The sequence below is a fragment of the Oratosquilla oratoria genome, chromosome 12 (genome assembly GCF_046742065.1).
Source record: "Oratosquilla oratoria isolate Oo_2021 chromosome 12, ASM4674206v1, whole genome shotgun sequence".
In the NCBI taxonomy this organism is placed as follows: domain Eukaryota; kingdom Metazoa; phylum Arthropoda; class Malacostraca; order Stomatopoda; family Squillidae; genus Oratosquilla; species Oratosquilla oratoria.
Genome location: NC_134788.1, coordinates 14,898,961 through 14,912,562, shown reverse-complemented (window position 1 = coordinate 14,912,562; position 13,602 = coordinate 14,898,961). Strand labels below are relative to the sequence as shown.

General features: G+C 37.7%; 1 protein-coding gene across 1 annotated transcript in view; it reads left to right on the top strand.

Annotated features, from left to right (window-relative positions):
• Window positions 1-13,602, top strand: part of LOC143030569 (facilitated trehalose transporter Tret1-like) — a 459,285-nt gene that overhangs the window by 254,711 nt on the left and 190,972 nt on the right. The gene's annotated exons all lie outside the window — the stretch shown is intronic.

The following is a 13,602-nucleotide window of genomic DNA, read 5'->3' as shown; positions in this document are numbered from 1 at the left end:
CACCACGAAAAACACTTCTATAACAACGAACTACGTTTTCTGCAACAACACAACAATAACGCTCACTATCCAAAAACCAACTGCCTAGTCCTATTAATCGCTAGTATTATGTACATCGAACCAAACACGAAGTTATGACTAATATTCCGCGAAATTCACAGACAGCTCATATCATTGTTACACGACACACACACACACATGTTGCAACAAATTACTGCACGTTGAAGTTCGTTTGCAATTCACGATTGTGCTGCCTATAATTCACTTACAATAATATATGTACTGTATGTGTGTGTGTGTGTACACTAGGGAATTTTTAGGTACGTATCATATTTATAATCCGCTCTGGCAACACTGTTACACCAACGCTCACTCGCTCAATTTAACGGAAAATTAAATTTAGCGGACTGGACCTTGGCTGAATTAGTTCGTTAAATCGGGCTTCTGCTGTACAACCATTCTCCATTCATCCCTGTCTTCTGTCCTCTCCCGTCCTTACTCGACAGATATTCCCCTCTTCCCCAAAGCCCCCATTCACCCCATCCATCCACCTCATCCTAGGATGTCCCCTCATGTTCACTCCCTCCACATCTGCCTTCCATATCTCTTTTACTAGTCTTTCTTCACTCATTCTTTCCATGTGTCCAAACTATCCTAATATTCTTTCATCAACCCTATCTCGCAGCTCCCTTTCCACCCCCGTTCTTCTCCTCACCTCCTCATTTCTCACTCTATCTAGCCTAGTAACCCCCATCATACTTCTCAGACACCTCATCTCAAACACATTCAAACTCCTTCTCTCTTCTCTTATGTTCCATGTTTCTGCCCCATACAGTGCTGTTGGCACAATCACTCCTTCATACAGTCTCCTCTTAGAATTCATTCCCAAATGTCTATTCCTCATTACACTCTTTAATCCACCAAGGCATTTACTCGCTTCTCTCAATCTACATTCTACCTCCACCTTCATTCCAACTTTTCCTGCCACATTTGCACCCAAGTATCTAAAACTATCCACTTCCTCCAATCGCTCTCCCTTAATGCTCACTTCCAGTCTACTGCCACTTTCACCCCTTGTACATCTCATCACCTTACTTTTACCCACATTTATCTTTAGCTTTCTTCTATCACATACTCTCCCAAACTCTGTCACCAACTTCCTCAATCCCTCCTCCGATCCTGCCACAAGCGCAGTGTCGTCAGCAAACAACAGTTGGCTCACCTCTCACTTTTCTCCATTTTCTTTAACCATCTCCAATCCCTGACCCACTACCCTTGCATTTACCTCTCGCACTACCCCATCTATGTATAAGTTGAGCAGCCAGGGCGACATAAGGCATCCTTGACGAAGTCCCACCTTTACCTCGAACCACTCACTCTCTCCATTTCTAATCCTGACACAAGCTCTACTATCATAAAAACTCTTGACACCTCCCAAAAGCTTTCCTCCTATCTTGTATATCTGCATAACCTCCCACAGTGCCTTTCTGTCTACCCTATCATAAGCCTTTTCCAGATCCATAAAAGCCCTAAAAACATCCTTCCTCTTTCCTATAGCTTTCTCACATATGTCTTACCACAAAGATCTGATCTACACAACCTCTACCCGTCCTAAATCCACACTGTTCCTCACCAATTACTCCTTCTGTTCCTCTCCTAATCCTCTCAATCAAGATCCTCCCATCTTTCACAACTACACTTAACAAGCTAATCCCTCTGAAACTACTACACTCACACTTGTCCCCTTTTCCCTTGTAAAGAGAAACTATACAGGCACTCCTCCAGTCCTCCGGCACTCTACCCTCTTTCCATCAAACATTAAATAACCTCACCAGCCAGTCCACCATCACTGTACCTCCCTTTTACAGACATTCTGCATGGCATCCATCCAGATCAGGTGCCTTACCTGCATTCATCATCTAAACAACTACCTTCACCTCATCCTTCCTTATTTATCCTCCATTCTCCTCACTCCTCACTCTCATTTTCTTAGCATTTCCCACTGCAGCTATCTTTTCCTCCCTATCCTCCTTCACATTTAGCAACTCCCTAAAATATTCTGCCCATCTTCCCCTTACTGCCTTCTCTTCCATTATCATCTCTTCATCTGCACCTCTTACCTTTTCTTCTCTACTTGATTCGCCTCCTCTTCCTCTCTTAAATTCTTTCCAAAACATCTTTTTATTACTCTCAAAATATTCTGTCATACTCTTACCCCATTTCACATTTGCTCTCCTCTTTGCCTCCTTTACCTTTTGTTTTACTTGTCTTTTCTTTTCTTTGTACCTCTCATATGACTCCCTCGTCCTATTTTGTAACCAATCTGTGAAAGCTCGCTTCTTCTCCTCTACAACCTTCTTTGTTTCCTCATCCCACCATTCACTACCCTTTCTTCTATTTCCTCCTGTCCTTCTTGTTCCACACACCATCCTTGCACACTTTATGACTCCCTCCTTGAACCATCCCCATTCCTCCTCCACACCCATCTCTTCTCTATCCTTCACTCTCTCCCACTCCTCCTTCAGCTTCTTTTCGTACTCCTCCTTTTCCTTTTCATTCAAAGAGTTCACTCTAAGAACCTCCCTACCTTCTGTCCCTTTCCTCTTTCTCCATCTATCCTCCACTCTCAACTTACCTTCCACCAAAAAATGATCTGATATTCCCCCACCCTCTCCCCTTAGCACATGTACATCCTTAACTCTTCCTATCATAATCCTATTTACCACTACATAATCCATTAGCGCTCTATCTACCACCCTTCCATCCACCACCCTCTCCCATGTGTACTTATGCTTGACTTTCTTCCGAAACACTGTATTTGCTATCATCAACTCTCTTTCTAGACACATTTCCACCATCAACTCTCCACTACCATTCTTTCCTAGAACTCCACATTTCCCAACCACTCCATCAATTGGACCATTTCCTACCCTAGCATTAAGGTCTCCCAGTACTATTACATTGACATTTCTTCCTAAATCCTCTATGCACTCATTTAAATCTATCCAGAAGGCCTCCCTTTCTTCTACACTCTTCTCACTGCCAGGCCCATATGCACTTACAAAGACCCACATCTCCTTTCCCAGTTTCACCTTCATCCACATTATCCTTGAGGAAACCTCCTTCCACTCCACTACCCGTTTACCTATCTCTTCACTTACTAGAATGGCCACCCCTTCCCTCCCTCGCCCTCTCTTCACTCCTGATAACCTCCCACTTACACTCCCAAACTTACACTCACCCTCCCCATTCAGCTTAGTTTCCCTCAAAGCCAACACATCCATCTTTCTTCTCACAAACATACTACCTATCTCTTCCCTTTTACTCTCATCTGTACCACATCCACGCACATTAAAAGACCCAAACCTTAGGGGCCTGGTCGGAAAACCCCCAGACCCTCTTATGCCTTTACTTTTTCGTTTAGGAATATCCCCCGTGGGGCTACAAGGAGAAGGATGCCTAGTCCCAATCCCCGTCCCTTTCTTCTCGCCTCTTACGATCCAAGTGGGAATAACTGATGGCAGTATTCTTTTCCCCCACCACAGAAAAAGAATACTCAGAGAAATGGTACAGGACAGCAACAAGGGGTTGGGGGACAGCATAACGGAGGGACAGTCGTAGTATAAAAGTGTCATCATTTCTCTATGAACAGAGTTTTCCTCTATCATAGACAAAATTATGTGTGGCTCTGGTCCGTGGGGGCGCCCCATATAGACCCTAAGTATCAACTGCATGCTACTTTGCCACAATAACAAGCAGCCAATACCCCAGACAGTGGTAACAGTGGTAACGTACAAAAGATACAAACAAAAAACCTGTTCCCATTCATTGGTTCCTCTTCATCAACAAGATACATATCACTACACAATTAGGGGAAGCAATGGTTTGCAGGCTACTTTTAAGGGAGTGTAGGAGGCTCGTAGATGAGGCTCGTAGATAAAGGTAGACAAATGAGGTAGATAGAGGGGTAGGTGGCGAGAATTTCACCTTTATACGTTGAATGTTTGATAAGCAACAGTCGTTGGCGAAGGAATTGCACAAGCTCGCTCCTCACCTAGGTGCTTACAACCAGCCGTCGGGGACCCGATTTCATTACTATATTTTGCTGATGTAACGGTATGTAAACTAAGTCAGTGATGCATTGATTTCGAGAGTGTTTGACTAAGCAGCATTGCTTTAGGGGTTTGTAACAGCAATTCTGATAGGAGAAAGGGTGGTGGAGAAAATTCAATTGGTTCACTGGAGTAAAGTCACGTCCTTAGGGGAAGTACTTAGAAGTAAATTTAAAGATCATTGGACTAAAGAAATCATGACGTCAATGCGAACTGACCTAGTGATCAAATTGAGGATTCCAAATGGGAGTCCCTGGGTGTAGTTCACTTAAGCAATTGTAATATTATTCGGGAAGACATGACAAAAAATTCAAGTTCAGTTTAATTCCGCTCTCTTATACAGAGTAATAGAACTTGACTAATTCGGATGGAAGGAAGCAAAGGGTCTTCCTACAGAAAAATATTGTGAATAACTATCATACTTAAAGACAGTGGTGAAAGGGACCCATAGAAGGGAACAGTAGACGGAGTAACAGTAGTAACAACAGAGGTGAGAGTGGTGGCAACTAGGGACGGAACGGGTGAAAAAAACAAAACAAAAAAACGCCTCCGAAAAGACGGGACTGGTGCATCAATCTACTGGAATTAGTGCAAGATATGGATACGAGTGTACAAGTACACCAATCTACAGTGCATAACCGCTCCAGGCACGCAACCACAACCACGCAGTGAACGCAACTACAGGTACGCAGCCACATGCGTAATGACTACGAGGGAACGACTACAAGTAACAGTGAACTAGAGGATCTACAACGACTACAAGCAACAATGAATGATGGGGCCTACAATGACCACAAGTGGGACTACAACGGCTGCAAGCAACAGTGAATAAGGGGGATTACAACGACTACAAGGACTAGGAGAGGAACAAGGAAGACATGATGGATGGATGTGTGAAGCACGCGCAGTAAGTGGAGGCAGTCGATTCAAATCGACTTTAAAAACCATTTAAAGGTATGCTTATATATAATTTTGATGAAATAACTGCAGAAAATCTGTACAATTATCTTAAACAAACAATGTACTTAAGAGAGATGAATTACGTTCTTCAAGATTATAGTAAAACTAAAGCAATTAGTCCATATGTGATGACAGTAGGAATGCAACACCAGAGAGAAACTAGGAACTCTAGATATGATTACAGAAACAGAGGATCTGAACTTAGAGTTAGAAGTACATCAAGGAATGCTAGAATTGAATGTTACAACTGTAATACCTGGGGGGCATAATGCGCAAGAGTGTTATCATGAAAATATTTGTAGAAATTGCAAATATGAGGGTCATGATGAATATCATTGTAGAAATCCACCTCTTTGTATCATCAATGGATAGGAGACAGGAGTGTAGAACAAAACCAAATTTTCGTATTCATCCAGAAACAAGAGGAAGACCCCCAGACACAAAATAAAACAACACCACAGAGCTACCCATAGAAATATACATAAACAAGAGTGATAGAGGGGTGAAAGAAAGCACCAACAATTGGAAGGACTTCTGTAGGATCTCTCATTGCGGGTAGTGTTCAATAAACCAATTCAAATATTTATTGATACAGGATCTGTAGTTAATGTTATAACTGGTAGAGTTTTAAACCACTTGAAACCAGGAGTGAAAATCTTGGAACCAATCCATTACTCATTGCAAGGAGTACCTGGAAGTCAGTGAAAAACATCAAGTAAGGTTGAATTAGAGGTCATCTTATATAAAAATGAGCATTTGCACATTCCAGTGATAGGTGTAGAAGAATCTGTTTTCACAGGAGATTCATTGATAGGATTTGCAACTATGAGAAAAGAGAGCATGGTCATATGTCTTGCTAAGTTAGAAATCTTAGTTAAATCAGTTAATCCCATTTTTAAATCAACCAGACTTAGGGCCAGTAACAGTAATCAGAGAATCTCTTTAAATAGATCGGAAAGATAATAATGATAGTCTAGATAGAGGGGCAGAGCGGTCCAGACCAACAGAAAATAAAGTCTTATATATTGAACCCAACTCAGATGTTCAAGAAATCCCAGAAATTACTAATTCATTAATCTCAATCGAAGCTTTGCTAATTGTGGACGGTAGCGTAATAAAGTCGACGTTACTACACTCCAGAGCAATTAAAATGGTAGGAGTACAGTTGAAAGAAGTCACTGTAGGCTATGAAATTTTAACCATCCCAGAATCAATTACATTAAAAGGTTTTGAAATTGGACTCAGGGGTTTATAAGACAAACAAAAACATGGTAGAGATATTAGTGATTAGTACTTTGAATAAAGACAGTCTTAAAAAAGGTACACAAATAGGATGTTTCCAAGTTTATACAAAACCCATTAATGTTTTATATGAAAGTACTGAGGAGGTGGAATCACCAATTTCATCAATCTGTTCAGTTCAGGAAGAAACAGATTTGGGAGAAAAATATAAGAATCCACTAGAACCTACTAGTTGTCCTGAGTTGGATGAAAGCTTAGTTGCTTTGCTCTTGAAGCACAATAAACCAATTGCTTTGCCGGGGGACGTCTTTGGCAAAACAACTGCTTTAAAGCATCAGATCGAATTAAAATCAGAAACTCAACCTACTTATATACCTACCTATAGATTACCACATTCCAAGCTAGCAATTATAGATAAATTAATCACTGAAATGTTATCACAGGATATTTTTTAACATAGTAAAACTGAGTGGAACTTCCCTCTGATTATGGTGCCAAAATCAGATGGTACCATGCGTCCAGTTATTGATTATAAGGAAATTAATAAGCATACCATACCCGACCGATTACCATTATCGATAATAGGGGAAATTCTTAGAAGTTTAGGAACTGAGAATAGTTATTTTAGCACTATAGATATCAAGTTTGCTTTCTGGCAGATAGAGTTGCATGAAGACCTACAAGAATTCACAGTATTTTCTACTCAAACGGGACACTACGAGGTCCAACGAATGCCATTTGGGTTATGTAATAGTCCATTAACTTACATAAGATTAATTAATACAGCTCTAGATGGGTTGTTAGGAAACACTGCCAGTGTATTTCTAGATGATATTCTAATAGTTTCCCAAACAGCGACTGAGCACTTTAAGAAATTAGATTTGGTATTCTCAAGATTATTTGAAGCAGGATTGAAAGTGAAACTTGAAAAATATAAGTTTTTGCAGGACAATGCTATTTATTTGGGACATAAAATAGACAGGTATGGACTTAGTACAGTAAATTCAAAGGTTGAAGCAGCAAAGAATTATCCAGTTCCAAACAATGTAGAAAAAGAAGTTTCTTGGGATTGACAGGATATTATAGGAAAATTATCCAAGGATATACACACATAGCTAATCCATTATGTTCTTCGTTGAGGAACGATTCAAAGTTCATGTGGGGATCTGCACAAGCTCAAAAGTTGAAAGATAAACTTAATAGTTCCCCAGTTCTCATGTTTCCTGATTATGATAAGGAGTTCATTCTTTGTACTGATGCGTCTGACATAGGGTTAGGAGGCATACTGATGCAAGAGAGAAATGAAGCTTTGAAACCGATAGTTTACACATATAGACTTTGTAATAGTGCAGAGAAACTGCTCTATAACACAAAGAGAAACCTTAGTAGTGATATATTCATTAGAAAGTTTTAGAGATATGATACGGAATATCCAGAATGTGGACTCGTACAACTATTCAGAACTTATCTAAGCATAAGAACCTTAGGGGCAGACTAGCAGATGCAGTATTTAGAAATATTAGCCTATCAACGACAAGGTTGATGAATTATGTCTGTAGTATAGATGAGCTAGTAACCTTAGATGAGGAAATGATAATAATGAAACAGTACCCAATATTTGATGAACCCAAGAGGTAATCCTCCAAAACTACCAAAAGGGTATGAGATGGAGGAATTTCGTTTTACTAATGAACTTTTGTATAGAAAAACAGTTGTAAGTGGGAAAGATCTTTCTAAGGGCCCAGTAAATCAATTGGTAATACCACAAACTCTTGTACAAGAGGTATTGAGATTATTTCATGATAGTGGTTGTAGTTCACATCCAAAAAAGGACAAAACTTATAGACAAACACAACTTAAATACCTTTGGCCAGGTATGAAGTAAGGTATATATGATTATATAGAAAATTGTTTGAAATGTGTTAATGAACATCATTAGAAAGTAACCGTTTGATAAATGATGGCCAGTATGGTTTCAGACGGAAACGCTCTTGCGTGACTAACTTACTCGAATTCTACACCACAGTTATCTCGAATTATGACAAAAGAAACATTACAGATTTAATATATCTAGACTTTGCAAAAGCTTTTGATATCGCCCCCCACGAAAGACTACTTACTAAATTAGCTTCACACGTAATAAGTGGAAAAAGTACAACGGCGAGCCACAAAACTGATTCCAAATATAAAAAATAAATCATAAGAAAATCGACTAAAACATATAAATCTGTTTTCCCTAAAAAATCGTAGACTCAGAGGTGACTTGATACAAGTCTTTAAATTTTTCAAGGGAATTGACAACATCAGTGACAAAATTTTCACACTGAATGAGAATCAGAGAAGAAGCAATGGTCTCAAACTGTCCGGAATTAGATTCAATTTGGAAGTGGGTAGAAACAACTTCGCCAACCGTGTAGTTAATGAATGAAATAAACTTCCTGCAGAGGCAGTGTAATGTAGTTCAGTTCGAAGCTTTAAGAATCATTTAGATAAACACCTAAGCAAGATGCTGTAATGATTATCATTTATTTTATATTATTTGTTTTGTTATCATTTGCCTGTTTGATTCTCATTTATTATTAGTTATCTGTCAATTTATCATTATTTTCTATTTGCCTGTTTGTTTATCATCTAAGATGTACATATGCATTTATTTATGTATTTTATGTGTTATTTACATTATTATAGTTTTTATTTATTTATTTATTATTATTATGATTTTTTCGCATCCGACCTAGATATGGACCAAAAGGTCTCCTGTCGGCATGCTCCGCCTTTTTAAATCCTTTGTAAATCCTTTGTAATTGCCAGTAACGATCTCAAATCATCTAAGCAATGTATTACAGCCTCTGAGAAAGCAAATAAGATTCTAGGACTGATTGCGCGATCTTCTCAGTTCAAAAGTACATCACTCATTAACAAGCTATATACATTGTTAGTTCGTCTACATTTGGAATTTGCTGTTTCTGTATGATCACCGAATCTCATTAAAGACATTGACAGATTGGAAAAAGTACAATGGCGAGCCACAAAACTGATTCCAAATGTAAAAAGTATATCATACGAAAATCGACTAAGATATATGAATCTGTTTTCCTTGAAAAAAACAACAACAACAACGTAGACTTGATACAGGTCTTTAAGATTCTAAAAGGAAATGACAACATCAAAAGTGACCAAATTTTCACACTAAATGAGAATCAGACAAGAAACAATGATCTCAAACTGTCTGGAAATAAATTTTATTTAAAAGTGGGTGGAAACAACTTCTCCAACCGTGTAGTTGATGAATGAAATAAACTTCCTGCAGAAGCAGTGTAATGTAGTTCAGTTCGAAGCTTTAAGAATCATTTAGAGCACCTAAGCAAGATGCTGTAATTACTATAATTTATTTTATATTATTTGTTTTATTTCTTTTGTTATCATTTGTCTGTTTGTTTACTATTATTTGCTTGATTCTCGTTTATTATTAGTTATATGTCAATTTATTATTATTTGCTGCTTAGCTGTTTGTTTATCATTTAACTATACCTATGGGTTTATTTATGTATTTTATCTATTATTTACATTATTATAGTTTTTATTTATTAATTTATCTATTTACTTATTTGTTTATTTTCTTTTAGGCTACCCCCCTTGTAAGGGGGAAAAAAGCCTTGGTATATGTATATGTATGTATTTATTTATTTATCATTATTACATTTTTTTTTGCACCAGACCTAGATATGGACCAAAAGGTCTCCGCCTTTGTAATCCTTTGTAATCCTTTGATTTGAGTATTAATCCAAACAAATTTTACAGATAGTATTCATGTTGTTGTTGTTGTTGTTGTTGTCGTTCCCTATTGTTGATGTGTATGGTGCATGCCTGTGATGGGAGACCTGAATTACTGGAACCTTTTGTGTGTCACGCAGATGTGCTACCTGGAGCCCTGGTCAGTCATGAAGACTTGTAACCTTGCCAATATATAAGGACAGTCTCAATAAGTGTTGAACTATATTTTCCTTTGCGAAACATTGAAAATTCTATTGCAGCTTTACTAGTATGTGTCCTAGACAAAACATCAAATAAGTGTGAAACAAATATGAAATTACACAAACACTCCACTATTACTAAAATCTTTAATGCTGTGTATATAAATGTTGTAACATATATCTCATTGATACACAATTCACCATCTTTAAAAGGATGAAATCATTCTCCATTCAGATCAATCTAACACAAACAAATACTCTAATAATGTCTTATTTTAATTGTTACTGTTCTTAATCAAATTTCAAAGTCAGAACTAGAAAGACCTTGAATACTATTGGACAGTTTTTCCCTGATTTTGTTATTGGTAAATTATGACATCTTAAGACTTTAGTAGTAGTGAGTTTTGCAAGTCAGTTTATTGCATCCATTTATACCTGTATTATAAATATTTTGTTTTGTGTCTTTTTATGTTACTGACATTTGCACATTTTGGAAGGGTTACTTATTTCTTTGTTATGTATGGCATATGTTTTGATGATATCCATTGAAGGATAATACATTTAAAAAAGTTAGCCAGTTTATGCAGATATAGTTTTATTAGTTAGCTTCTTGTATAAAATATTTTTAAAGTGTGTATTTCCGGTAAGCCCTGTAGGAGGATAGCAGAAAATGGTTGGTCGGCGGGACAACGAAGGGTACCTGCCGTGCCATGTAAGAGGTTCGTAGACGAGGAAGACAAATAAGGTAGATAGAGTGGTAGGTGGCGAGAATTTCACTTTTATAAGTTGAATGCTTGATAAACAACACTCAAAGCCGAAGTAATTGCACAAGCTCACTCCTCGCCTAGGTGTTTACAACAGCCGTCGGGGACCCGATTTTATTGCTGTATTGTGCTGATTTAACAGTATGTAATCTAAGTCAATGATGCATTGATTTCGAGATTGCTTGACTAAGCAGTATTGCTTTAGGAGTTTGTAACAGCAATTCTGATAGGAGAAAGGGTGGAGGAGCAAATTCAATTGGTTCATTGGAGTAAAGTCACGCCCTTAGGGGAATTACTTAGGTGTAAAAGTAAAGATCATTGGACTAAAGAAATCATGACGTCAATGCGAACTGACCTAGTAATCAAATTGAGGATTCCAGATGGGAATCCCTGGGTGTAATTCACTTAACCCATTAAACTCCGATGACAATATTCTTGTCATTTGGTCAAATAAAATAAAAAATCATAAAACACCAAAATGTTTGATCAAACAGCACCAGAAAAATATGACGCCAGTCCTCGCTTCGCTCACAAGCGAAGCGAGGACTGACGTCATATTTTTCTGATGCTGTTTGATCAAACATTTTGGTGTTTTATGATTTTTGATTTTATTTGACCAAATGACAAGAATATTGTCATCGGAGTTTAATGGGTTAAGCAAGTGTAATATTATTCGGGAAGAAAGGACAAAAAATTCAAGTTCAGTTTAATTCCCCTCTCTTATACAGAGTAATAGAACTTGACTAATTCGGATAAAAGGAAGCAAAGGGTCCTCCTACGGAAGAATATTGTGAGTAACCATCATACATAAAGACAGTGGTCAAAGGGACCCATAGAAGGGAACAGTAGACGGAGTTACAGTGGTCTCAAGAAACCTGTTCCCGTTCCATGGATGCTCTTCATCGACAAGATACACATCACTACACAATTATGGGAAACAATGGCCTGCAGGCTACTCTTAAGGGAGACACCGCACTAGGAATATTCACCACCCACTTTCCGAACCAAAAAACCTACCTACCCACTGGAACCCCAGAATGTTCTATTATTTTATTCACACTATTCTAATTATGTATGAATAACTCTCTGTTACTTTCTCCAGAAGAAATATACATGAAAATCTCATCCTGCGCTACTGGCATCACTCATATCACACAAAATAGACATGTAAGTGACCACTTGCTTACGAACAAACTAGAACAGTAGCTAGTCATTAAGTCACTGAAGGTTTCACTAGGCAACCCTGCAGTCTCTATCGACATCCACGAACACAGTGGAGAATATTCACATCTATCTGTAAGAAATGCATATCTTCCACACTTTCATCAAGTTAAAGGGGTTATAGAAAATTATTTCTGGTGACAATTCAACCATTACCTCGTTAATTTTATGTTGCTCTTAGACACTATAAGATAAAAAAGATTAAATTTATCTGGGTAAAGTGAACACTCTTTCCTTTAGATGTTGTAGTATAATACTAATGACCCACTTTCGGAGAAGAGTAGGGGACGACGCTGAAATAACTTACAAATCTAAATGCAGTTTTAGAAGAGAAATTATAAAATCCTCTTTAATTAATAATTTTCCAAATTATAATATTGCCTATGGCTAATGGTCACCAGATTGTATAACTTCCTTGGCAATAAATAAACTGCTTCCCTCTACACTAACAATGGACAAAATCTATCAATGTCCACGTAGCGCCGGACACGTGACCTGAGCCCCCGTCCCTACCTGCTTACCTCACTGCTTTTGTATAGATACATGCTTTACTCCTCTCTGTTATCATATCTACTGAAGAGGATCACAGTTAGTGATTGAAATATACGGATCTTTTTATTTTCGCCTATTCTTCTCCGAAAGTGGGTCATTAGTATTATTTTACCAATGTGCTACGACATCGCTTTGTTGTGATGTTGCAGTGTATTTGATATATGCAACAGACTACTTGGGGTTTGTACACCATTTACTTTGGCCTTTGGTCCACCTAATCTAATTCTTCACCAACGATTGGCTATTCTGTCTCAAATCACTAATTTCATATACAGTATGTTGATACCTTATTCTAAGCATGTGTATGAAACACATTGCAGTGGACCCACGAATTTAGCGCGTTTTACTTTGGTGATTTTGTATATGGCGTCATTAGTCAATTATTATCCTATTCCGTTGTTGGCAACCAAATTGTATTTTGTGGTGCGCGTCTTAACTTTCATGATGTGCTTGGTCACCATGGTTGGCGCTGTTCGTCCTAGTGTTTTGTAATTACGTTTATCTTATTTTATCTATCAGTTCTCACCTTTAGTGATGATTTAAAGAGTATCATGTGCCTAATATTGTAATGCCTCCTCCTGATAAAATATGATTTTTACTGTAGGTAAGTGGTTATATATATATTTTTAAACTTTATTGTTATTAAATGTAGGACCATATATGATAATTGCCGTCCTACTACTATTTTGGCTCCTTTGTCTCTAATACATAGATCTGACTGTGTGTATATATATATATGTATATATATATATATATATTTATGTATATATATACATA